The sequence below is a fragment of the Sylvia atricapilla genome, chromosome 2 (genome assembly GCF_009819655.1).
Source record: "Sylvia atricapilla isolate bSylAtr1 chromosome 2, bSylAtr1.pri, whole genome shotgun sequence".
Taxonomy (NCBI): Eukaryota; Metazoa; Chordata; class Aves; order Passeriformes; family Sylviidae; genus Sylvia; species Sylvia atricapilla.
Window position 1 is genome coordinate 71,750,280 of NC_089141.1, and position 26,543 is coordinate 71,776,822.

The 26,543-nt window shown below is 33.3% G+C and overlaps 1 long non-coding RNA gene across 1 annotated transcript in view; it reads left to right on the plus strand.

Annotated features, from left to right (window-relative positions):
• Window positions 1–26,543, plus strand: part of LOC136357838 (uncharacterized) — a 314,577-nt gene that overhangs the window by 88,285 nt on the left and 199,749 nt on the right. The window contains exon 2 of the long non-coding RNA XR_010742967.1: window positions 21,802–21,893. This is a non-coding gene — a long non-coding RNA (uncharacterized lncRNA). The remainder of the gene's footprint in view (window positions 1–21,801; window positions 21,894–26,543) is intronic.

Here is a 26,543-nt window from a genome sequence, read left to right on the forward strand (position 1 = left end):
TTTATTTTCTTTGGGTTTATTTGTTTTTTTGTTTTAATTTTTAAGCCCATGTTTTTTGAAGAACGGTTTAATCAATATTTAAATATTTTATTTTAACAATTTTCTTTCTTTATGTATGTTATGAATATATAGACTTTTGCTTATAAAACAAGCTGCTTAAAAAATATTTCCTTAAAATTAACAAAACTTTTAGTCTCTAATATCTCTAGACTTAATTCAGATTTGTTTTGATTTTCTTTTGCTTGGTATTGCATTTAGTAATTTCTTTCAGTGCAAAATGGATTTGAAAGTGTACTAAAGCAAAATGTTAATGTTTTTTACCAAGTATGCCATCAATTTTCTCTTTAACTGACTGTGTATGGTACAACATATGATTCAAGAAATTTCTCTTCTTATCTTCTTGAGAAGATCATCCCAAAATCATTTTATAGACTTCCACTCATAGATTTCAGTGTGATATCTTTAGATGTTACACCACAAATATAAAATCTTCTAATACAATACACTGTATATTTATTGATTTAACAAAAGTAATTTAACCAAATTGTATTGTCTACATGTACACAGGTGTACAAAAGGGTTTTCTTATAGTAGACTGTTAAAGCCTACAGTTATCCACAATTCCTTATGTTTCACTTTAGATAGTGTCTTCAATGACTTTGAGTATTAGCTTTAGCTCTGAAGTCTCATATTAAGCATTTGAAAGCTGCTACAGTTTTACACACCCTTCAGTTACTAAATCGGTACTGCAAAAAATGTTGAAATCTTCAGCAGAGATGCAGAGGTAAAACAACTTGCAGTATCAGCAGGAATGCAAAATCCCCCCTCATGGGAGGAGTTTATATTTCTTGCTTGACCAACCTGAAATAGCACAGACTTCCATACCTTAGTATGCTGGAAAAAAAGAAAATGTGATGTTTCTTTTTCAAAACACATTTTAAAAAATAGAAAATTAGTATCAGCTTATAAGGAAATATTACGGCTAGCTTCGCAGCTTTGGTAACTAGGTTGGTGCCTCTATGAATAAGAAGTCTGGTATGCCATGGCAAGTAAAAGCATATTGTCTAGAAAAAGAGCCTAGCAAGACAAATTCAAAATTTAACATTTTGTCTCTAGCAAATCACATATCTATGTGATAAAAATGTCATGGTAGTTTTAATAAATTCCTCTGTGAAATCGTCAGATCAGAAGTGAAGCATTATTTAAGTGCATCACTGTCTCTCATATTTTACCAAAGCTTCCATCCTGTTAGAGAAAAACTGAAATGATAAAACTCTTACACAACATTTTGTCTCTGTTTGGGTAATATCAATGATAAATCATCTGGTCTGCAGAGACACATTGTGTCGAGATGGTTATAACCGTTGTTTCCTGAAGGAGACACTCTTAAGAAAAGGCTGCAAGCTTCTTGGTATTTTTTCCTTTATTTCGGGGGAATGGTTTACACAAATAAATTACAGAGTGAAAGACATGATTTTATTCAAAACATCAATTTTGGGGGTTGGAGTAACTAAAATTCCGGTTTTTTTCTAGTGAGAAGCTTTTTGCTACTTAAGCAAAAATTCACTCGTCTCTGTTTTAATTCTTTGTTCAATTGAAATGCTATATTATCATCATTGCAATAATTAACTATATATAATTATATAATTATATAATTATATTATTATAATTATATAATTATATATATTATATATATTATATATTATATATATATATATATGTTATATAATTATAATATTATATAATTATATAATTAACAATAAACTAGTTCAGTCTAGTCACAATAAGTGTGAACAAATCTGTGCTGCCCAAAACGTGATAAAAAATCTATGTCATCTCAAGAAAGCATCAGGATAAACCCAGTAAAAAGTGCTACTATTCCTTTCAACAATATTGGCTCAACTGTGACCCAGCATTTTTATTTTTTTTGTGATAACAATTGCAAAATTTAAATATTTGTGAAGTTCCAATGTATTTGGAGGGAAAGATTGTTTATTTATTTCTAGAATATTTACTTAATAATAATGTCCTCTGCTTTTGTTCTGTATGTACAACGACTTACAAATATTTAGTGAATCCTTGATTAAGAACTGTTGTCAGTGGACATCCTTTTGATTGACTTGATAGACTTTATTTGGGTTAGATCCCTATTTCTTAAATTTATATATGAATAGAAATGCAAGTTCAAAATAAATATTTTGAGCTAAATTAATCCATCTTGTGTGTAATATTAAAAAGAAAAAACAGTCTACCAAACCCAAAAACATCCCAGTAAACTGGAAACACATAGTCACAGATTATGTGAGATTGGAAAGGTCCACTGAAGATCAACTTGTCAACCTCCCCTCAAAGCAGGGTCAGCTACTGCAGGGTCCCAAGGACCATATCCAATCACTTCCTAAATATTTCTGAATGTGGAGGCTACAAATCCTCTGGGGGAAAGCAGCCTCATTGTTTGATCAACCTTACAACCAGTTTTTATTGTATTCTCTTTATCTGAATGGAACTTTCCACATATTTTTACATAATTGGAATCAATTTATTTATTATTCTACAATAAAAGGAAATATGGATAAACTTAGAAATTTTCCAGCAGAATTTCTGTTTGAAATTGGAAAATTTTATTTTGGTAAATAATCATTTAAAATGGTGAAATGTTCATGTCTATGGGGGCAATATAGCTGTTACCAGTACCACACAGAAGCAGATTAGACAAGCTATTGGTCTAATGTGTCTGACATGAATCAAGATAGTTCAGAAGATTTTATTTTGAATTTATCAGCCATGTCAGTTATATTAAAAATAGTACTTTCGAAATGCACAATAAAATGCAGTTAATTAAATAATCGTTTTCATAAAATATAGTTCAAAAGATTTTTAAATCTTTCTAAAGCTGCCCTTGTAATGAAGCTACTGTTTAATTGAGGAAGAAGTATTTCACATGTATTTTTCTATTCCACTTACACTCTTCTTGGTTTTATTTTCTTGGATATGTCTTCTCCCTCTTGATGAAGTATGTGCATTACATGAACAGTTCATCTTCCCTGTTTTCCAGTAGACAAGAAAAACTGCCCCAGAGTAATCACTGCAAAATTACTATTGTTTATTAAAAGATTTAAATTATTCTCTATAATTGCTGATATTTCTTTGTCTCCTCTCCAGATTTATACCTATTATTCTTTGTTGAAGAACATGGAAAAAAATTCCGTAACTCTCAGCTGTCTTCCACATAAGCAGGTTTTCATTTCACAAAAGCCAACCCTTAATCTGGCCATGACAATCATCCTGCCCAATTAAAATTCACCCACAATTGATTTTCTTCATCCTCCTCCTCTTCCTCTTCCTCCTCTTCCTCCTCCTCCTCCTCCTCCTCCTCCTTCTTCTTCTTCTTCTTCTTCTTCTTCTTCTTCTTCTTCTTCTTCTTCTTCTTCTTCTTCTTCTTCTCTTCTCCTTCTCCTTCTCCTTCTCCTTCTCCTTCTCCTTCTCCTTCTCCTTCTCCTTCTCCTTCTCCTTCTCCTTCTTCATCTTCGCCTTCGTCTTCTTCTTTGTCTTCTTCTTCTTCGTCTTCTTCTTTGTCATCTTCTTCTTCTTCTTCTCGGGAGATTTTTAAGTAGTATTTCCTAGTCTTTTTTAATTTTTCAGCAATTTTTGAATGCTTTCCTTTATGTTTTCAATTTCTTCTTGTTAGTCTTTTGTACAAATTCTTTTCTACTTCATCAGCACCATCAAGTGGCAGCCACTTCACTTATATATCCCTGTAGATAATGCCACCAAATGCCTTCTCCTCATTTATCTTTCTTGTTTTTCGTACATTTTCATAATTTTCAGATTTAATAACTTCTCCGGATGAACCCTCTTCAGCTTTCCCTAGTATGAAACCAGAGTTCTCTTCAAGTAGCTACTCACATACATACACTCTGAGAATTTGCCCTGTGATTCATTCAGAAAAAAAAAAAAATCAATATTAACTTTTTCTTTACTTCTTACCTTTGTGTGTTTCAAAGTAACCACTCTGAAAATCTTGGCATTTTACTTACTGTAATATCTGAATTACTGTGGCTTTACTCTCCATTGTCACCAGATGTGTGATATATGACGAATGGATTTACATTCAGAGAAAACCAAGAATGCTGAAATTAGTGTTCTTTTATTCTGTATACTCACAAATCTCATAGCAAAGTGAAGCCCTGGGACCACCCTGCAGGGCAGCAGCAGGGAAGACCCAGATGTAGCAGTCATCTACTCATGGTTGAGGCTTCAGATGTTTTTCCAAAGTGGGTTTGTGTCATCTGTGGAGTAAACATTCAGTGATGAAGCAATTTATGGATATACCAGATACAGGCACTAAATAATGCTTATTTTATACTTATTCTACACATATGTGCATGCCAATACTATCTGGGCTTTCTCTATATGTTGGCCAAGCCCTCAAGCACTAGAGCGCAGTCGACATGACCTACACCTTCCCATCTTTTTATTTTGTATCATAGTACATCAATGTAAGCCTTAAACCAGCTTTTTGTCTATAGTCCTTACCTTTTGCTTAGTAATTTTTCTGATTCTTCTCCAGTAAATTATATAAATTAAGTATTCATTTTCCAAATGTCAAAGATGCTTAGAACATTTAATTTCCCTTCTTTTAATCTGCTGTTTAAAATTGAGGTCACACTTTTTGGCAGAATGATTGAAATTTTATTGTTATCTACAAAGTCTTCTTCCTTCTGTCCTCAAATTCATCCACTACCGTTTTCAAACTTTCGATAATCTATTGTGTTGCAGATGTTGCATTTTATTTTTCACACGTGTTTTCAGGGACTTTGAATTCTGCCATTTTGAATTTTAGCAACTTAGACTGAGTGGAGAAAAATATAATTATTAACAAAAATACAGCCTTTCTAACTGTAGAGCTTCTTGCTACATATGCACACAAAATATTTCAGAAAACACTTCAGAAAACTCCAAAACAGCCATTATTTCTCTGCATAGGCACATATGAATACTTATCTGTATGCATGAATTCATCCTTTTTTTTTTCCCTCCTTTCATAAAGAACAACAAAAGAACTTATAATTCATGTAAAAATATTTTGAAGGTATGTTAGGGTTTTGGATTGTTTTTTCAAGTTTGACATATGCTGTGATCTGTTTTGTAATAATGAAATACATCACCTTCCTATCCTGTCAACTGTTGCCTCAAGTTTGCCTATTTTTCACTTTTTGCATTTTGTTCTCACGCAGTTTCAAATAAACTATGTATATTATTAGAATTGTTTACATTCTTCCTCTCTAGGAGGAGAATGATGATTGATGGTGATGATCACCAACGAGGTCGAAGAAGTGGCTACCTGTGTAGCCAATCTTGGCCTGTCTGTAAATTTGTATATATATGGAGTCAGAAAAATAAAGTAGAAGCTTTCGTGCTTGACCTCCTGCTGGCCTGTGTCGTCCTTTCGTGCTCCTAACAGCAGCCGCAAGTGTGACCCTCCGTCAAAATCAACTGAAACATACTATTTTTTTTCTATTATAAAACATGTCCCTAATATTTCTCATAAAATTTTCAGAAAACATTGAAAACTTTCTAAATACCAGTGTTAAATGTGATAGATTGTTGTTGATTTTTTTTTTCTATTTGTGAGTGAATATTATCACTTTTTTCCCAGTATTGATGCTACACAAATGGAATCTACAAATATGAAATATCAGGAAAAAGTAATACCCATCAAGTTGTCTAGAGTTAATTCCAAAAGATTTTGGAACAGACAATCGTTATCTAAAATGTAACAGGATGAAAATAGAATAGTGTAGTATAAAGCCATGATAAAATATCACAACTGTTACTAATTATACTTAATTAAACAATAGAAAACTTGACAAATATAGAAATAAAAAATAGAAAATATGCAAATATAAGGTTCATAGCATTTGAATGGCAAGCTTTATCAAATGTGTTGTCATCTGTTTTATGACAGATAATACAGAATCTGTTTATTGTTTTCATCCTAATATTGTTTAGACATAAAATAATATTTTATTCTCTTAGTTTGAAACTACTCTGTGAAACAAATTAGCATAGAAAAGACTCTGCAATACTTACTAGTCATTTCTTAGGACCTGCAAATTTTTTTGAAACTCTGGAGAATTTAAGAAAAAGAGGTCAACTATAGTTAGCATGTTTTGATTCACTGACTTCTACTTTTGTTGCTGGGTTTATAGCAACTCATAATAAGGTTTTTACTGCTTACTGAACAAAGTGGTAACCAATGAGTTTGGACAGTCTGAATTTTAGTATTTCAAAATTATTTCAGAATTATTTTATGCTTGTATTTGAATAGAAAATTCATTCACACGTTCCTTCATTCCCTTCCAAGTGTGTTTTTACTGTGAATGCAACCTATAATTGGTCTATACTATAATTTTCTTGGGAATCACTTCTATATTCAGTTCACACTCTTCATTCTAACAGAACTTCATTTTCATTTGGCTTGTGAGAATATTCATCCCTTTTTCAATTCTAAGAATACTTGGATATTAAGATACAATTTCTATTACCTGTGTCTATAACTATAAAAGAAGCTGGCATATCTATAAGATAGTAATACTTCATTTTGATCCACTGCTTTTATTACTCCATTCAGGAAGTATCACTATATATCTAGTTTGCAGTTTTGTATTTCTGAAAGAATATGCATTGCTACTGCTGCAAAATCGAAATTAGAGTGAAGAAACCATATTAAAATATATTCAATAAAATTAATCTGGAAGGTATGTGATGAAATGCTATAGTTTTAAGTATAGTTTTATTAATAATTTTCAAATATTACCTCCAAGTACTAAAAGGCTTGCTTTTCTTTTCACAGAAGATTTTGTGCTGCAAAGAACATTACTGAATTCAATGACATGTATATATGCAGAAGAATGTCCTACATCCCTATGAGTTCATTTGGTTCTGATCATTATATTACTAAAAAAAAGTGTGATTGTAGTGAAAGGTTCTTCACTTGTAGTAAAAGGGTTAAGATAACTTTGAGAAATAATGAAAAATAATTATATATATTACTTGGCTGAAAGATTGAGAACTATGTGAGCAGATATGGTTCAACTATCTAATCAAATATTTTTAAAAACTATAATGAACAATGACATTATATTTTTTATTGTTTTTTTGAAATATAAAACATGATATGCCATTAAATTGATGGGCAGTGATATACTTGAAGCAAAAGGCAAGATAGCTTGTCCTTCAACATTTCATTGTGGATTTTCTTTTACTCTTCTCCAATTATCAGTACTGTTCTTACATCTTCAGTCACTCACGCATATCCTTGTAGAGTGCTACTGCTTTATTTAGAAAGGAAAAAAAAATTTAAAAGTCAAGACAGTTTCCCATTGTTATCCAAGAGTGTAGTCACACAGATTGTGTCAATGTTTCATGTTTAATTCTGCTAATCTATACCAACTGCTTACATAAACATATCTTTGGTACGTTTATAATGTCTTTTAAAACAATTTTTTGAAATCTCTTGAATAATTCAACCAAGTTTTAACTCATTCTGCACCAGGGCTCTTATATAAGTATTTGATTTTCTTCAGTATTTTTCTGTACTGAAGAATCAAGCCTTCACTGTCTCCAGAAGGGTTCAAGAGGTATCCAGATATGACATTTGAGTATATGATTTCAGGATGACTGTGGTGGGGTTAGGCTGGTGATTCTGTGATTTCCCTTTCCTTTCCTTTGTGTTTTGAAGTTCATAAATGAGAATTATTTATGAAAAATATTTTAATGGTAGGTTTTAATGATCAGGGAAAAGATTTCTAAAATTCTGTATCAGTTAAAATCTGAGTAAAAAAAAGAGTAGCTTGGGATTTTCATTGAGTTAGATGAATATGGATTCAATCTGCTTGCGTTAAACTGCCTTGGAGCAGCAATTTTAATAGATGAACATTATTATTATGAACATGGTAAGATGTCATTAAAAAGAGCATCTTTAAATTGGGAAAAGTTTGTAATACCAAAAATTTTAAAAAATTATAGCATGTGATTTTCCATTTTGTGGTCTTCAGGGGGAATTGGCTCTAAATTTAGATTTAATACTAAGCTGATATTTATGTATCTAAAAGGGCTGATGTCCAAATCTGACAAAATTATTTAAGGTTATTTCTATTGCTAAAGAACAAAAATAGCTTCTTATACCTAATAATCTGATTGACTGGACTTTGCTTGTCCTCAGATTGAACGAATTTCCTTTTCAATGTATTTATTTCTCCCCAGAGATAATAACAAGTATTTTGAGTGACTAGCTCAGACTTTGAGATTCAACTTGAAGGTATTTTATTTAGGGCATATGAATCATGGGTCCTTTAGCAGGAAAAAAACAGGTAAACAGTGAAAATGCCCAGTACTTGACAAAATCAGTCAGCTACTTATTTACAGTCAAAAATTTACTTCTGAGCTTCTATCATTGCAAGTGCCCCCAGTGTCAATTATTTAGGCCAAGATTTAGGTCAGAGATTTTCAAGTTACATTCAGTCAGGAAGGAAATATTTTGTACTTCTTTGGTATAGTACCCTAGCTATAATATATGCAAGTGGAAGGAAGGATAAAAGACTGGCTTTACTTGCTGTGCACTCCAGATTTTTTAGACATAGACAAGCAAATGCATCAAAACCATTTAAAAATAGAGGAATGCTTAATGTATTGATACAGTGATGGATCATGAAGTTCAGTAAGTCCAAGTGTAAGGTCCCACATCTGGTGGGGTAATCCCAAGCACAAATAAAGGCTGGGCTGGGAATGGATTGAGAGCAGTTCTGAGGAGGATTTAGGGGTGTTGGTGGATGAAAAGTTAGACATGACCTGACAATGAGTGCCCAGAAGGCAAATAATATCATGGGCTGCATCAAAAGGAGTGTGACCAAAAGGTTAAGTGAGGTGGGTCTTCCTCTCTACTCTCATGAGATCCCACCTGGAGTGCTGCGTCTACTTCCCAATACTCAATCAAGAACATGGACCTGTTTGAACTAAGACCAGACGAAGACAACTAAGTTCATCACAGAGCTAGAGAACCTCTACTATGCTGAAAGAATTAGTGTTGCCTGGACCAGAAAAGACAAGGCTTCAGAACGCCTTCTAGCAGCCTTCCAGCATCTGAAGGGAGGCTATAAGACATCTGTAAAGGGACTTTTTACAAGGGGTAATGACTTCAAACTGAAAGAGGGTAGGTTTAGGTTAAGATATCACAAAGAATCCTTTCCTGTGTGGGCAATGAGACAGTGGAACAGATTTCCAGAACAGAGAAATGGTGGATGTCCCATCTTTGGAAGTATTCAAGGCCAGATAAGCTGGGACTTTGAGCAACCTGGTCTACTGGATGTTGTCCCTGCCCATTAGAGGAGGCTTCAAACTAGATGATCTTTAAGATCCTTTCCAATCCTAATGATTCTGTGATTCTATGAACATGGAAGTCTTAAAAATCTCTTCCTGTCTTTTAAACATTATGTGTTATTGAAAAGGCTGTACAGAGCAGAATTCATAAAGCAGTTATTTAATTTTAGGTGAGTACTCAGAAAAGAAAAAGGAAAGAGGAGCAATGTCTCTCATCCTCATTCTGTTTCTAGATCAGATTTTTTCCCTATTTAGATCAATCTAGTTCAGAATCTATATGCTGTGGGATACTTTTTTCCTATGTTTCCCACCTCTGGTCCTGTCTTACACTGTTGTCCCCTCCTTTTCCCTATTTACTCTTTCCTGAACCTGCCAGTATTTAAGGACAGAATAATCCTCTTCTAAATTTTTGTCCTGGTAAAATTATAATATATGCTCAGAACTGACAGGCAGGTACAGTCCTTTAGTTGCCAGATGAACTTTAATAAACATGTATAGATTTCACCTCCATCTAGAACAATGCAAATATTGCTGGGAATTTGGGAATTTTTTTTTTATTTTATTTTTATGTTCATACACAAATAGGAGAGAGTAGGTTTATATGTTTTGCACATTTTTCGTGGAACTGGATGAAAGTATTTTAAAAGTACATTCTATCACTTTAAGAATAACAAGCATTGAGACCTCAAGGTTTATAGAACCTTTTTCTTACATATTCAGTTTAGAAATAAAACACTTAAAAAATAAAAGTTTGTAATCTACTAAAACAAAGAGCAACATTCTAATGACAACTTCATTTTGCTTTACTGCTAATAATAAATTTTTGTGCTAGCTGTGGAAAGGAACAGACATACATAAATGGACAGACAGAGACTGCAAGTCTAAGGATTTTTATGTTCTACCTATATTTTTGAAGTCTAATGCAGGAAGCTTGTTTTTTAAACATAAATTAGTTTTAAGAAAGTTATGCTAGGTCTAAGGTAATAAAGAACTACAGGGAAAACTGATAATCAATATCTTTATAATTGCTACGAGGTTAAATTTTAGCAGTACACTGGGAGGTTTGAACTTCAAATAGCATTTGAAACAGTTAAAGGAAGCACAATCATTTACATCATCAGTGGATATTACATCAGAAATAAAAAAAAATCTGCTTATGATATGTTTTAAATTCATCTATACACACGAAATTATTTCATATAATTTATAGGCATTCAAAATTACCTTCTTCTTAGCCAATCTGCGATTCTGAATCACTGCATGCATTGTAGGTAATACAGACATTCCTCTAACCTATTTAAGGATAATACTTGTGTTCTGATTTGTATGTGAGGATTTTGTCTAATTAATTCTACCTGGAGATGATAACAGTGGTCAGTTAAACTAATACCTCTAGTATAATTTCTTTAATATCCAAATGCTTAGGATCTTAGAAGTGGATTCTTTTTTTAAAAAGCTCATAATAAATAAAGCAACAGACACGAACAGAAGACCATCAGTGAGAGAATTTGGAAAGAGGGGAAGTACTGAGTAGAATTAAGATGTATTTGAGAAATATTCTGAATTCCCAGTTATCTCTGCTTTTCAATATTGTGGCGTACAGGGACTGTGGTACTCAACTGGGCACCTCCAGCAGGAGTCTGTACAGTGAGATGTGAAAACTTCAGACATTCTCTGTCAGCTGGTCCTGCTGAAGCTAACCACAAGAAAACAAGACATAATATGACATTGTGAAGGTCTCATCAACTACATTCCAAAAGTAAGAGGTAAAGACTACTTGGTAAAGAGAAGGAATAAAAAAAAAATTAGTAAGGAAGGGAGAGAAAAGAGGGAAATTAAGAAAAGTGATAACAAGAACAGAGAATGAGGATTTTGGCTCTAGATTTTTACATCCTTTATTAGGAGAAAAATTAAGGAATTACACTAACTAATTGAGAATGAACTTCCTTTTCTGAACTCCAGTGAATTGCTTTTGGTTGTAATGAACTCAAATCAGATACCACCTAAGGTCCCCCAGGCTTGAGTGTGCTGCTTTAAATCCACTCAAAGGTTTACATTAGCCATTAGAAGTGCAGACACTTAGAGGATTGTGCTTGAACAAATATGTCTTTGTTTATTTTAAAGACTCATCTGTCTACATAGTTGCCTTTGGCTCCTTATCTCTCAGACCAGATTTCAACATTCCTTTATGCTCACAACAGCATTACATCTTCTCTGCTCTTTTATGAAAATTATTAGTAGAATTTTATCACTCTTTAGCCACAGAATGAAATGAGCAAAAATTTATCAAAAATTAATTGTAGAAATACCCATGCAAGCTATATATATATATATATATATGCTGCATCACCATTGCTGAATCAGATTTACATCTTTGTTAATGATAAATTTTGGTCTGCTGATATATGGTGTAACTATTTTGATTGATTTTATGTGAATAATGTTACAGAATACTTCAATAGTTTTTGCTCAGTTACTATTCCTTTTTCTTAATGATTTCAGTCTTAAAAACAAATATCATGGCAGATCAAGTAAATACATACTGAAAAAGTCTTATTTGTGGACCTCGGGATTGTTTGTGACAATATGATACATAAGCATCACATACAAAACTGTTCATAAAGTTACAGGACATTTGGTTGCTGGAAGAAAATTCCTCCTTGCTAGGGAAATTGGAAGCATTATCATTACCCCCTTCTTTCAATTGTTCTAGAACAGCCTAACAATGAGAATCAAGCTAGAGGAGTTGCATCATAATCTAATCTCTAGATTATGGACTTGGATTATCTAGAATTAGAATATAAATTACAAAGGTTAACTGCTCTTTCAGGAATTCTGTAGAAAGCTTCTTTTTTTTTGTTAGTGAAAACAAGCTAGAGATATAAAACTGAAATAGGAATTTTATTTGTTAATGAAATGATTCCATGTTCAGACTTTAGGTTTGATTTTAAACTTTGCTCTTAATTAACAGGTATTATGTTAGCATATTTGTCCTGGTTTGGAGTAAATTAGGGAAGAACCTCCAAAAGGGAGTCCCCTAAACCAAACCTCCACCACCCCCTTCCTCCCCCCAGCCCTGGGTTCGGGAAGGAAAATACCTCGGAGGAAAGTGGAAAACCGGTTTATTGACAAAAATAAACTCCCCAACACCGAATAGTGGGAAAAGACGGGTTACTGTGATGAGGAGGGTGCTGACACGTCTCTGTCTGGCCCGGGTCTTCTCCAACTTCTCAGGTCAGGTCAGGTCCGGAGCCGGTTCAAACCTTGGCGGGGGGGGGGGAGAGAAAGAAAGGAGGAGAAAAAAACAAACAGAAGCAGCGGGGGGAAGAAAAACGGCGGCAGGGGCAGCCGGAGAGCAGAGCGAAGCAGAGCGAAGCGAAGAAGGCAAAAGCAGCTGAGCCAGCTGAAGCAAGAGCCGAAAAGCAGCCAAGAAGCCAAAGGCGGCAGGAACTGCAGGCTCCTGCCCAAGAGGGCGGGATTCAGCTGCGAGACATAACAACATATCCAAGATATGGGATGGATATATGGGATAGGAGGCAGCTCAACCCAGAACAATATTTAACCTTAAAATACACAGTCTTCTGAAGATGAAGTTCAAAAAATACTTCCAGTCAATATGGTGACGTGTTGGCAAAGTATGAGAGACAGAAAATGAAAATAATAATAATTAATAACAATATAATGTGAAGCCAAACTCAAATACATGTAATATTGCTTTGCTAGAAAAAGGGTAACACCAAATAGTTTATATCAATCTCTCTATTCTTTGAATATTGTGCCTTCTTTTTTTAAGGTCATTTATGTTATCTGGCTTTGGGTTTGGTTTTTTGTTTGTTTGTTTGATTGGTTACTTTATTAAATATTTTGATACATGGAAATATAACCTTCACATTGAACGAGCCATGAAATTCTGATCCAAAAGTCTGTATAATAGACTGAGTATCTAAGAGAATGAAATATTCCCGTAAACTCAATGGAGCAACCAAATGCCTCCAGTATAACTGTGTTACATGTTGAGAAGTAGAGTGAAGATTGTTTCACAGCTGACAATCTGGGAAGGGATTGAGTAAATTCTGTGAATAAGGAGTTTTTACAGCATTCAAAATTAAACAGGTCAGAAGTACAATCTTTAGCATTGTTTCACAGTTTTTTCTGAATTTCCAACATGCAACAAATGCTGCAGCTACAGCTACTTCTGCTCCTTGATGAAACAGGTAGTGGCGCCTTCAGCAGCGGACCAGACCACGACAGATCACGATTAAAGCTTCTTTTTATCACTAAATTTCTCCATTCTTTCCCTTTGTTTCCTGCAATAAAATTACTAATCAATGAGAAGGCAATATATTTTATATCTAATAATTCTTGAAACAGTTTAATTTTCCAGTGTCTTACGAGGTTAACTTTAAAAGTCAAAACTTTTTGAAAATCCAAGTTCCTTCTACCAAACTCAGGCTTATCTGAATGCTTATTGACTACTTTAGAGAACTCTGAAAGACTATTAAAACATAACTTCTTGATATAAAAATTAGTATTAGTTCTTCCCATATCTTCTGCTTCTCCATTTATAAATGAATTCTGGTTTGCATTATAGAACAAATCAATTTTCCTTGTTTTCCCCACAAGTCTATTCTTCACATCTACACTGAAACCTTTTCTAAAAATTATTTTCTTGCTTCCTATCATCTGAAAATAAGGGAAGTTTAGGTGATAGTTAACATACCAATTAACAGTTTGATGATTCCATATTCGATTTGTCTTAGAATTTTGTTTGAAATAACTTAGTTCTGTGCTTTTTTATTGATATACTCTAAAAATATACTACTGAAAAATTAGTGTGTGGTATTTTACTATATCCTAGCCAATAAAGACAGCAATGTGTAATAAGAAGCTGCCTAAACTCATTTGCTGTGAATGTTAATACAAATAATTCATCTAGTATTTCTATTATGTTTTATCTTTCCTTTAGCATTCTTCTTTTGGGATGATCATCTGACAATCCTATCACCTCTCTTCAAATCGTCTATTCCTGATGCACTAGATTTTATTATTAGTTTTAAGGCCTATTGCTACTTGCTCATTAATTCTCTCTTGCACAACCTTATGGCTTTACAATTCTTTGACAGGATTTATGTTCACTTATGAAAGAGAGTTTTCTAGTTCCTCTAATCTCCTTCATTAGGCATGTAACTACTTCAGATTTTCTCTTTCTTTTTCTCTTTCTTTCTTTCTTTCTTTCTTTCTTTCTTTCTTTCTTTCTTTCTTTCTTTCTTTCTTTCTTTCTTTCTTCTTTTCTTTCCTCATTCATTTAAAGTCATTGCTACTCAATTATTTTAAAAATCTCTCGACTGTGTCTTGAAATTGCTTTACTTTATAAAGTTATTCTGTTGAATTTCTATTGTTGTCCTTATCAGTGTTTACTGAATACATTATAAAGATGATTCCTTTACTAAGCTTAAGGATTCTCTGAAATAATGCCTAAATTTCCAGCAAGCAATAAACAGTATCATACTTAAAAAAATTGCTGAAATTTTAAGGAGCATGAATAACAATGTACTGTTAACTATGTGCATCTGAAATGAAACAGCTTTTAAAAAGGGCCAGCAAATAGTCCTGAACGCCATTACCTAAATCACAGTAGAAAAATAAAGTTAGAAATTAATAATTGCAAAAAAAATCTTGGATTTGCAGCAGATAGGAGTTTTCACACTTGCTACAATCAATATTTATTAGCCATGCTTATGGCAAGCAGAAATACCTTGGCAGATGGCAACACCATTATACATCACAGATATGAAATGCAGTTTCTAATATTTGCATTTCAGTATTTACAATTCCTTACTATCTCATTCAGATACAGAAAACTGTAGTTCCCATTCTTCTTCTCTGAACTCAGGGACTTTCAAGTTTAAAATGCATTTATCTGACTTAAAGCATTTAAATTTGAGAAGGTGTCTAAAACAAATGAAACTACCTTTGCACTGAGTTTTTATCCTAACAAATTTTTCCCTACTATTAGTCATGTAAGTTGATCTGGTTTCACTGGGTGGCTGCTCAAGGGAAGCCTCAACTGTTTCTGTGACACTGCAGGATTTTACAAGAGCATTCATACTCAGAGGATGTGACACACAGTGTAGCAGCAGAGAGTCCTTCCTGAGTTCTCAAGATCCCTTAAAATGTTGTTTAATATATGACTAACCTTGTGTCTTACTGAAACTTCTTTCAGATTTTCACTGAAGTATTAGTAAAGTAAAACAAATTTTTTCTGTAATGTCAGCAAAAACTGAAGTAGTGAACAAGAGTTGCCTCTCAAATCTGTCAGTAGACAAGAGACAACAGGATGTGAAAGAGTTTTTAACTTATTATATAGTGCAATTATCATATTAAAAAACCCCTCAATTATTTTCTCTGAGGAAGTTATTTTGCAGACAAAAATTTCAAATATTCTTATAAACAATGTGTTCAAATATTTCCTCTCAATCAGTTCTAATATGAGATTTGCAATTAGATGCAAGTATCTGATAATATCTTTTTATTCACAGTTCTTCAAGAGGCATAAAACCTTTATTCTACCAAGGTCATGTTCTATTTATTATGAGATTCATGTTATACATGAATTGCACAACATAGCAGAAATAACCACAAGATACAAAAAAATTGTGTGATATAAAATGTGTGTTTCAAACTGATATCCAGAAACTTCAACAACACAGTGAGAGATTACACACCGTTAATATCCTTTTCATAGATTTTATTTAAACAGAGAAAATATTTTGTTTTATATGGAAGAGGAGGTAAAAATATTTTTTACTATGTTTCTTTTAGAAATATAAATATGAATCCAATGGAGAAGATTATCAGGTCTGCCTCCTGAGAAAAGAACATAATTCTCTGCTCAATAAATATTATCTAAAAAATAAAATATTCAACAAGCCATGTAAAGGCACTATGAAATTTTAATTCCTCTTTCTCCTTCTTAAGGTTATGTTGAAATACTGAAGTCATCTGAGTATTGTGTTCCTCTGAAACATATCACTTATGTCAAAAAGATAAAATATGATAATGTGCCATTGGCATCCAGGCTAAATGTAAATTCTATTGAGAGCTTTTGTCTTTTATCATGTCATTGAAATATCCAATATTCCTTAATAAATTTTACCTAGAAATAGATGAACTAGAAATTATAGGCTAAAATCCTGATTCATGGGCTTCTACCAAAAGAAATTAATCTTTTTTTTCATTGTCCCCCCCACCTCATAATTTCAAAAACAAACTTCTGATTTACAGACTCTCTCTTTTTATGCTCCAGAAAATACATTTTTCTTTTTAGTAATTGCACTGTCCCTGTATTCCCACTGCATTTGAAACTGTGGATATCTGTTATTTCAATAAATTAGAATGAAGTTTGAGTCTTTTTACATAGTTTGAATAATTGATACTATGAGAAGAAATTTGCTTGTAAATTTAGTCTAATTCAGAATGCAGGTATAGGGTCTAAGTGTAGTTCTGTGATGCTTCAGGACAACTTGTAAAGGAGCCCCAGGGGCTCCTTTACCTCATTGGAAAGATCTATGGGTATAGAATACTCAAAGGAGTAAATTCTAGTGTAAAATGACAAGTTTCTTTCATGGAAGACCCAATTTGTGTGTCTTTGAGTTGCTCTTTCTGTCTGCTGACAATCAACCAAAGGCCATGGACACTATGTCTGTATTACCATACTTTCTTGGAGAGAATATTTTTAGTATGGATGCTAAAAAAAAAAAAAAAAAAAAAAAAAAAAAAAAAAAAAAAAAAAAAAAAAAAAAAATAGGTGAATCAGCTTTGGGAACAGGGAGCTTGTGAAGACCTTCAGATTCTACTCTTTCAGGGTTGCAGCTATGGGTCCAAATGCCCCAAAGGGAAAGGTGTAAGGATTGTGGCCTGAATGTGGGAAATATTTTTAATACCTTTTCAGGATTGCAAGGCCTTTAGTTTCTATATTTTTCCTCCTCAAGTACTGTAAAATCTTCCAAGTTTTTCCCTTTCTACTTTTTTTCATTCATGAATTACATAAAGTTAAAGCTTTAAGAGTCATGAGCATCAGTGAATTGAATTGGCTAAAACTCCTATAAGAAAAGAACTTACAACAGGTTGATGAAATTGATTATGTCGAATTTGATAGGTGAACCTAGAGTTCCCCAATTCAAAATCTCTGTTTTTTTCTCTCCCGAGACTCAGGTGGTTGAGAGTCTGTTGCCCTCTGAGAGGCCCAAGCCAGACTTAAGAATTAGATGGAGTCTTCAAGGTCTTGTTTTTCAAGGTTTCTCATGTTGTTATTAATTCTTATCTTACAATGTTCTCTGTGCCTGGCCCAAGGTGTTCTGCTGCTCAGACACAGCATGACTCCTCCCTCAATGGGAGGTTGTTGCTCTCTAATTGCATGTCTCTTATTTACAATTATGTGCCAATACCTATTACCTATACTAAAAGGGTCATCTCTACTTTGACCCAATCTCCTTGAACTACTTTGTGCCACAGTCACAGCAGGAGATGGAGGCCAAGGGAGAAGAAGAAGAGCCCCTAAATCCTCCATCTTGTCCCCCATTCAACCCCATTCTAAGAACCCCAAAACTACAAAATTTTCCACCCTGTGATAAACTACACTATTCTCTGTCATACCTTTGTGACTTGTAATTCCTCTCTCAGTATTGGAAGTTTTTCCCATGGACTTCAGTCAAAGACTATGTCTTCCTGAGCTCTGTGCCAGGGTCTGCAACCCCCATGTACCAATTCCAGACCCCCTGTACAAATCTCAAACCCTCTTGCTTGGATCCCAGACCTCTCTCGCCGAGGTCTGTTACCTTCCAGGGCTCCCAAAAGGATGCCCTGCACTCCAACGAAATTTTGTTGGTAAAGAAGGAAAAAGTAAAAATAAATAAGTTTATTTTCATTTTTATCAGCACTATATATTTAGTTGTCCTATTTTATAGCACACAAAATATGTTTAGTGCATACAACATCTCTGGTAATAATCAAATTTCATCTCTTGGTACGTGTTTAGAAAAATCCATACAGAGAATATTTTGCTTTCAATGGACTTTGATGCACTCCTGGGCTGAATTCAGGGTGTAATCTTTAAAATATATGTGGTTTAAAAGTTCTGGTGATTCAGTTCTCTGATGGTGCAATAGACCATCTTTCATCAGCTTTCAATATGTGAAATATTGATAACACAAATTTATATCTTCAGAATTTTTTCAGAGTTAGCTATAGAATAAAAATAAGAATCTTATAGAGGTATGATGCAAGTCAATAAAAGCTTCCATTGCATTAGGAATGTGTCAGAAGCTGGTATCTATTATTGGAACACTATCTCCCATCAGTTTCTGAGCCCATCACATGCTCCAGCAATGGCTAGATTTCAGGCAGATTGGGACTGCATTGCCTCAAATTCCCTTGTGTTGGAGCCAACCTGAAGCCACAGTAGCTGTGGCAAGTCTCTGATTTGGACTCTAAGGCAAAAAACATTATGTGACTTACAACTGCCTGTGAGTTAAGTTTCAGCCAATAGTCAGCGACCCTTTTTCTTCAATAGAGAAAAAGAAATAGAGAAACATACTTAAATTATAAAATATCGATTTCTAAAGCACTACTGAATGACTCTTCTGCTTGGTTTAGGGTTTTTTTTTTTACTTCTTCTAAGTTTGTATACTCTGGCTTTTGGACATGCCACGTATTTAAGTAGGCACAGTGCAATATAATTTCTACATTTCTCATTTCACTGGTGAGCATGGACCATGACTTTCTTCTTGCTACATGTGTATTGCAGGTTCTGAATCATGCTAGAAGTTTGCCTTTTGCTCTTTTCATTTATAAACATATAATTCTTTTTCCCAAAAAAAATAGTTATGATTTTATGATGGGCATGATTTTTTTTAAATTTCTAATTTGTGATTCTCATAGTATTAGCTTTTAAATCAGGAACATGGAGAGGAAAAGGATGTGATATTAATATCCAGCTTTTCCTCTCGCAAGAAAGAATGAAGGAAGCATTGATATTTCATTTGAGATCACATTCTTAACTTAAAATGTATAGTACAGGAATATTAACTATCTTAACTGCTGCTTTTGTGAAATTTTTGTAATTACAAGGGAATCATGATGCATTACTGGGATATTTTAAAACACTTTTGCTAATTACATATTTATACACTGTGATTTCTGTATCCCTTAGGCTTTAATTAGTTTCTCCGGTATTACTTGCAAGTTTTTAATAAGATACTGAACTTGCTGAAGCTCCTACTGGATATGATTTTGTAAGTAAATGTTTGGACCTTTTTTTTCTCCAGAAATGTAAGAATAAGCATAAGTAGATAAGTATTTTCTTGACTTTGTTGTTTATTTTACAGGACCATTTGGAGATGATTTCCAATGAGTCCAAGACCATTTTGAAATGAGTCCAAGAGACTTATTTCTGACAATCCCACACAATTGATAGTATGCAATTGTTTTCCTGTAGTGCAGATTTACATTTCCATAATAAATATATTATGATATATAATATATTTCCAATAATAAGAGAAATCTATCAATTAGATGGTATTCCTCCTGTCAGTCTGGTTGAAACTGAGAAACTTGTAATATTAGCTATCCTTAGACTTATGCAGATTGTCTAGTTGTGTAAGCTCTGTCTATAGTCAGATGGGAGACACAAGTACCTCCAGAGGCTTTTAGCCAATCACTTGAAATACTTGGTGTAAAAATCTCTTTGTGATGACTTGCAATTCAGATACATCTGGATTTACACATTATTCTCAAATATCTGATGAAGTCTGCTAAAGAAAAACTATCAGGAAGCAGATCACGTTGGGTTTATTGCTATCGTTGTACTTAAAAATGTTTAGCCAAAGCAATAAAATTATCTTTGGCTTTGATTTTTCCTTCTTCCCTGAAACAACATTACACTTAATTAAATGTTAAATAAGTTACGGATTGCCTCTGCTCTCTGGAAACAATAATAACAAAAACCCAAAACAAACAGGAAAAAAAAAAAAAAGGAAAAGAATGAGAAAAAAAGAAACAGAAAGGGCCACAGATTTTTCTTACGAATAGTCAGGTGTTCCTTCAATAAGCAGAGGACATATATAAGAACAAACAACCCATGTTTCTTCATTCCACCATCCAAAACACTATATATAGTTTGTCGTATCTGAAGAGTATTAACATTCCTTTCAAAAATCACACGGAATAGAAACTCTCTAAACCATTTATTGATTTATTTTCTGGTCTTCATACTTAGATTTTCCGTCCTTCAGTGTTATCATAAATTCTGGCATCTCCTACAGAAGCATATTTTAATGAACTAATTTGTACAAGCAGTTTAAAATAAGTAGTGTACTATGAACTTAATACATAGTGTAGCTTTTCACTTAATGGCTTCTGAGAATGTCATTACTTCCCCCTGATGCAACAGTTTCATATGCAGTCAAATAACCAAAAATTTTTCAATGAATAGAGTAGTCACATTCTTCTCATTCTCCTACTTAATATAACTTGGCATTTTTCTATATTTGATACTTTTAATTCTCTAAGACCAATAAAAGTATTTATTTTAAATATCTACCCTATATATTCAAATCTGAATCCTTTCATTCTTCATATTTCTGGTTTGTTTAGCTTTTTTACCTTGACACAAATATACCAAACATCTTACCAGGTTTATTTTCATTAGTATTTGGCACTGTTGAATTAATGTAATAAAACACCAAGACTGAACTCAGATATGAAGATGTGATAATAAAGTAAAAAAAAAAAAACAAAAAAAACAAACCAAAAAACAAAAAAAACCCCCCAAAAAACCCCAAACCCACAACTAAATTATTCTGTTGTCAAGGCAGAGGAATTATTACTAAATTATTCTGTAATACTAAATTATTATATATAATATATTTTGTATAATATAATTATAAATATATATATTTAGTATGATATATTATACTAAATTATTATTATATGTGAAATTAATACTAAATTATTCTGTAAGGCAGAGGAAGTACAAAGAGGCAGGCACAGACCACTATGTCAGTTGTATATAATTTCTTGCAGGCAATACAGAATTTTTAAAGTCCTCTCAACATTCCCTTCTCATTGACTAAACTGGCTAAAGGAAAGCATAAGGATTCTGACCAGCTTGTTTGTTTGTTTTCGGCCTGTTTCATACCTTATACACCCAAACCTAACTAACATTTTACACGTTGTCTGTTGCAGTCTTTTTCACGAACGTGGTAGCTTAACATTGATCAGTTGCCAGATCCTCCAATCCAGCCACTGGCTCACTCCTTTGCAACAGGATGAGAGAAGTAGATGAAAAGGTTCATGGGGTGACATAAAAGTAGAAAGATGATTTCCCAATTTCCATCATAGCCAATACAGATTTGACTTGAGGGAAAAAAAAAAAAAAAAAAAAAAAAAAAAAAAAAAAAAAAAAAAAAAAAAAAAAAAAAAAAAAAAAAAAAGATTTCTTGTCAATTAACATAGTGTTGGGAGGTGGGAGAAAAGACAAAAAAGCAAAAGCACCTTCCTGTCACCCTCACTCGTTTTACACAGATGGAACTCCACTCGTTCATTCATTCTCATGTTCTCAGTCTCCTTCCTTGCTTCTGCTGCTTCCCAAGGAGCACAAGGAGGAGAGATGTTGGATTATGGTTAGCTTCTAACTCTTCCCCTCTGCCTTTCCTTCCTCCTCATACTTTCTCCTTGCACTGGGGTGCATTCCCACAGATTGCAGTCCTTTGGGATGAGCCCACTCCATCATGGGTTCTCTGCATGGACTGAGGTTACTGTCAGAAATTTGCCTCAAAATGGAGCCTCAATGCCACTGCAGTGTGGTTATTGGTTATTTCTTTTGTTGTGGTCCTCTCCAGGCGTTGGAGGGAAATACCTGCTTCACTTTGGTCTTCTCCATAGGCTGCTGGGGAATATCTACATTTCTTGGAGCTCCTCCTCCCCCCATACTACCCTCCTTCTTCTCTTACCTTGATGTCCCTAGAGTTGTTTCATAGTGTATTTTGAAAATCTAATCTTATCTTTCAGTGTTGACCACACTTCACGGGGCCTTACCCCAACCTCATGGCCACAAAAGACCACTGAGGAGAAACAGATTATAACCCAGCATGCTGGTCCTACAAAACCTCTGAAAGCTGTGCACTTCTAGTGAAGAGCAAGGAAACTAAATAATACAAAAACAGGTGGTATACACCTTTCAGGCATATACAGAAGCATAAACTTTTAATTCATGAAATTAAAAGGTTCTTCTTAACTTGAAATAATAAGGTTAAATAAATTCTTTTGATTCATTAAGAAAAAAAAAATTAATTTTAAATACATCTGATAGACTCAGGCTTATTTATGAAAAGAACTTCGTAAATTTTATGACATTGATAATTTCCTAGTGAAAGCATCCAGAGATGTCATTTAAAAAGTTAATGTGAAAAATATGCAGCTTCTAATCAATGTTACTGCTTACAGGACTAGGCAAATAATATCACAGAAACAACCGAAATTCTTATACATCATTTTGTCCTCATATTTTCTGCGGTGCACTTTCTTCACCTGCATCTGTAACAGGCCACAGATCCTTAGTCTATACAGCACTGAAATTTCCTTTATAAATGTAAAATCTTTATTTGAGCATAAGCAGCCACTCCCTGAGGTTTAACCTTTAATTCTTTGCTCTTTTCATTCCAGTCACCTGGCAAATACAGTAGGCATTTTTGGTCTACTGCTGAGTAAAGTGTACTTTCTGACATATCAAACATTTTTTTTCCAGTTTGTCCATTAGTGGTGGACAACTACTAATCATGCAACACATTGACTCATTGCACTTCTTTAAATATCAGATCTGGCGGCCTTATTCTTTGCAAAATATAATTTCACAGGAAAGAAAACATGGCACAAGTGTTTGCAGTCTACAACTCAAATTTCATCACCGTTAAGTAAATACTTTGCCTTCTAGAGAAGAAAATAATTGTAATTGGTATTCTTTCTGAGGTAGAAAATAATTTAATTGCACTAACTGAATCAGAATAGGATAAACCTCAAGACTCACTCCAATACATTTTTTTCTTACAGATTTTTAATGAGAGCTACAAATCCTGTCCAATAAACGACAATTAATTGTCCACTATGTTGTTTCAAATTTAAAAGTATTGTCAAATTTGTCTTATCCATTACTACTGAATAATTAATCCTCTTAAAATGGGTCAATACTTTCAAGTATCCTAATGCTCAGTAAAATGCCAAATAAAATTAATAGAAGGCAGAGAAGTAGTAGTAGTAATAGTAGTAGCATTAATCATCATCATATCATCATTGTCATTATAGTCTTTATCATTAGGTTTGTTATTAGATGAAAAATGAATCCACTTAGATGTTATATCTAAATTAAGGAGTCTTTGTGGGTTTTAAGGTTTTTGTGTTTACTATATGGACAATTTAACCCTCTTAGAATATTTTTATTCTCAGAATAATATAACTATGAATTTTCATATATAATAAAAAATAATTAATCGGAATGAACCAATAAAGTCTAAAATAATGAAATCATAGAAGAACAGAATCTAGTCCATCCTTCCCTACAACGGTCAGGGAAATCTTCAACCACAAGAGGTTGCTCAAAGCCCCATCCAACCTGGACTTGAAAACTTCCAACAATAGGGCATCCACAGCTTCTCTGGGCTACCTGTTCCAGTGTTTCACCACACTCATGGTAAAACATTTTTTTCTTATGTCTATTCTCAATCAATTCTCTTTGCATTTCAATCCCTTGTCCCTTGTCCCTTGTCCTATCATTATTGGTCCCTCCAAAATCTGTCTCCATCATCCTTATAAGCCCACTTTAGGCACTGGAAGGCTGCTCTAAGGTCTCCCTGGAGTCCTCTCTTCTCCAGCTTTAATAAGCCAAATTTTGTCAACCATTCCTCACAAGAGGATGACTAGAGGATGGGTGGCACACTGTGTATAGAGAATGAGTCTGGCAGACAAAAGCTACTAAAGTCAAGGTCTCTATGTGTTTTGAATTTACACTCTGCTTGTTATAATCTAAAGCCTGTACCAGTATATCTGTTTTCTTCTCATTTTCAGATGGATCAATGGAGAGAGAGATAGATAATAGATTGACAGACAAGACATCTATTGCATATACATCTCCATTTTGCTGTCATTTATGTCTTAAGCACTATAACACTGAGTCATAATTTCTTAGCCCTGATTGGCTTGAAGAAAAATCTTGAAAGCAAATTCTGCTTGTTAGAAAATCAAAGACTTGAGGAATATCAGAAAATAATTTTACCCTTTTTGCAGAATGAGATGTATCATTTTCAATAGCACATAGTGCTGTCATACCAATGTTTGAGAAGTGTAAACTTTTTCTTTAAAACTTAATCTTTTTCAGTGAGAAAAAAGTAAGTACCTTCCATCAAAAAGATACTGCCATTCCAGAACACTGTTGATCATCTTTTTCAGATACAAGATATTCTGTCAAAATGTTTCTATTTCTACTGAAAAGTTTTCAAAGTTCTTATTACTTTTATTTATGTGTCTGCTTAAATTGTGTCCAGTCTTTAGTCTAGGGATGATCTCATGGTGGATAGCAGTGGAAAAGGACATGCAAACACCAGCTATAATTGCAATTTTTTAAAAAACTTGGATCAATTTGGCATGCACAATTGTTATGTCCTTTGGAAGAACTGCAAGCATTGGTACATCTAACTTTCCCCTTTATAATGGAGAACATTACATGCTAAGACAAAATTCTCATTTGTATCCTGAAAAAAGGGAGAGCTGAAAAAGTGTCAGCAAAATAAAAGACAATGATAAAATTATAAAATAAAGATAATTACAGTTGGCAGCACATTAAAGAAAAGAAATAATTACAAAATAAATCAGGATGAGTGGAAAATCTGGAGTTCATCTAGGACTGTAAAAAAGTTTTTAGTGTTAGCTAAATGGTAGTCAATTTAATGACACTGGAAAACAAATGACAGATTTTATTAATTAAAGAATAAATTAAAAAGGGTGCTTAACTTGAAAAGCAAGGAATTTTTTTATCTGAGTCTATTTTAAGAGAGTATTTTACAAAATAATTTAGATAAATATAAAAAGAAAAATGGAAAAAAACCTATGTGATTTTCTTAGGTTCAGAACACCTAAAACTAAAGGATCAAATTATGAAGAAATTCGATCTTAAAATATAATAATCATAAAGAAGAAGAGAGTCAATCCATCCACTTCCAATCCCATCAATCCATCCAATTCCATCCACTGGAAAGTAACAAGAAAATCCCTTAATACTCAGCACAGGATATCAAGATGTTAGGATTCTATTTCCCCACTTTCACAACTACATAGGTAATTAAAATATTAGGATAAGCTAAAGACTAAAAACTTGCGTAAGTTCATTTAAGAAGTCAGTGCTTCTTATAACACTATTGAACTAAGAAGTAAATTACATGGATTAGGATAAAGAAATTTAAAAATGGCTATTTATAAATTCACTGATTGTTACATTTCCCAGAATTTTAGCTGTCTAGAAGGTAATACCATAAGAGAATTGCATAGAATTTCTTGAGGATAAGAGAAAAAAAAAAGCTTCATAAGTGAACTTTTTCTCTCTGTTACCTAAAGACAACTGCTTCCTTTTGGGGATTTTTTTGTTTGTCTCTGTTTATTTTTAACTGTAGTATTTGTAGTATAGATTAATACTGTAGAACAAATGCAAGACAAAGTAATTTTAAATTTTGTGTTGTTCTGCTTCTCAGACACTTTAAACTGATAAGTTTAGAAATATTTTCATCTGGACTTGATCACAGGATCCTGCTTTTCAGTAGACCCATTGAGAATCAATATCCATAAAATAAGAGCGTGCAGTAATTGCAACTTTTCTGGGGTTTGCTTGGGTTAATTGTATGTATCTAATCGGATATTTCCATGTTCCCTAATGTTAGAATGATATTATTTATTTGAAAACACAGTATTGAAAACTATTATTTTAGTTTCTGTTACTATCCTGATATGAAGTATTTCTCTTCGTCAGACACATGAGCAATGTCTCTGTATTTTATTTCTAATTGACCAATTTTCCAAGAAAATGAAAAGTCAATAAGAGTGTTCTGATTGCATGACTATTT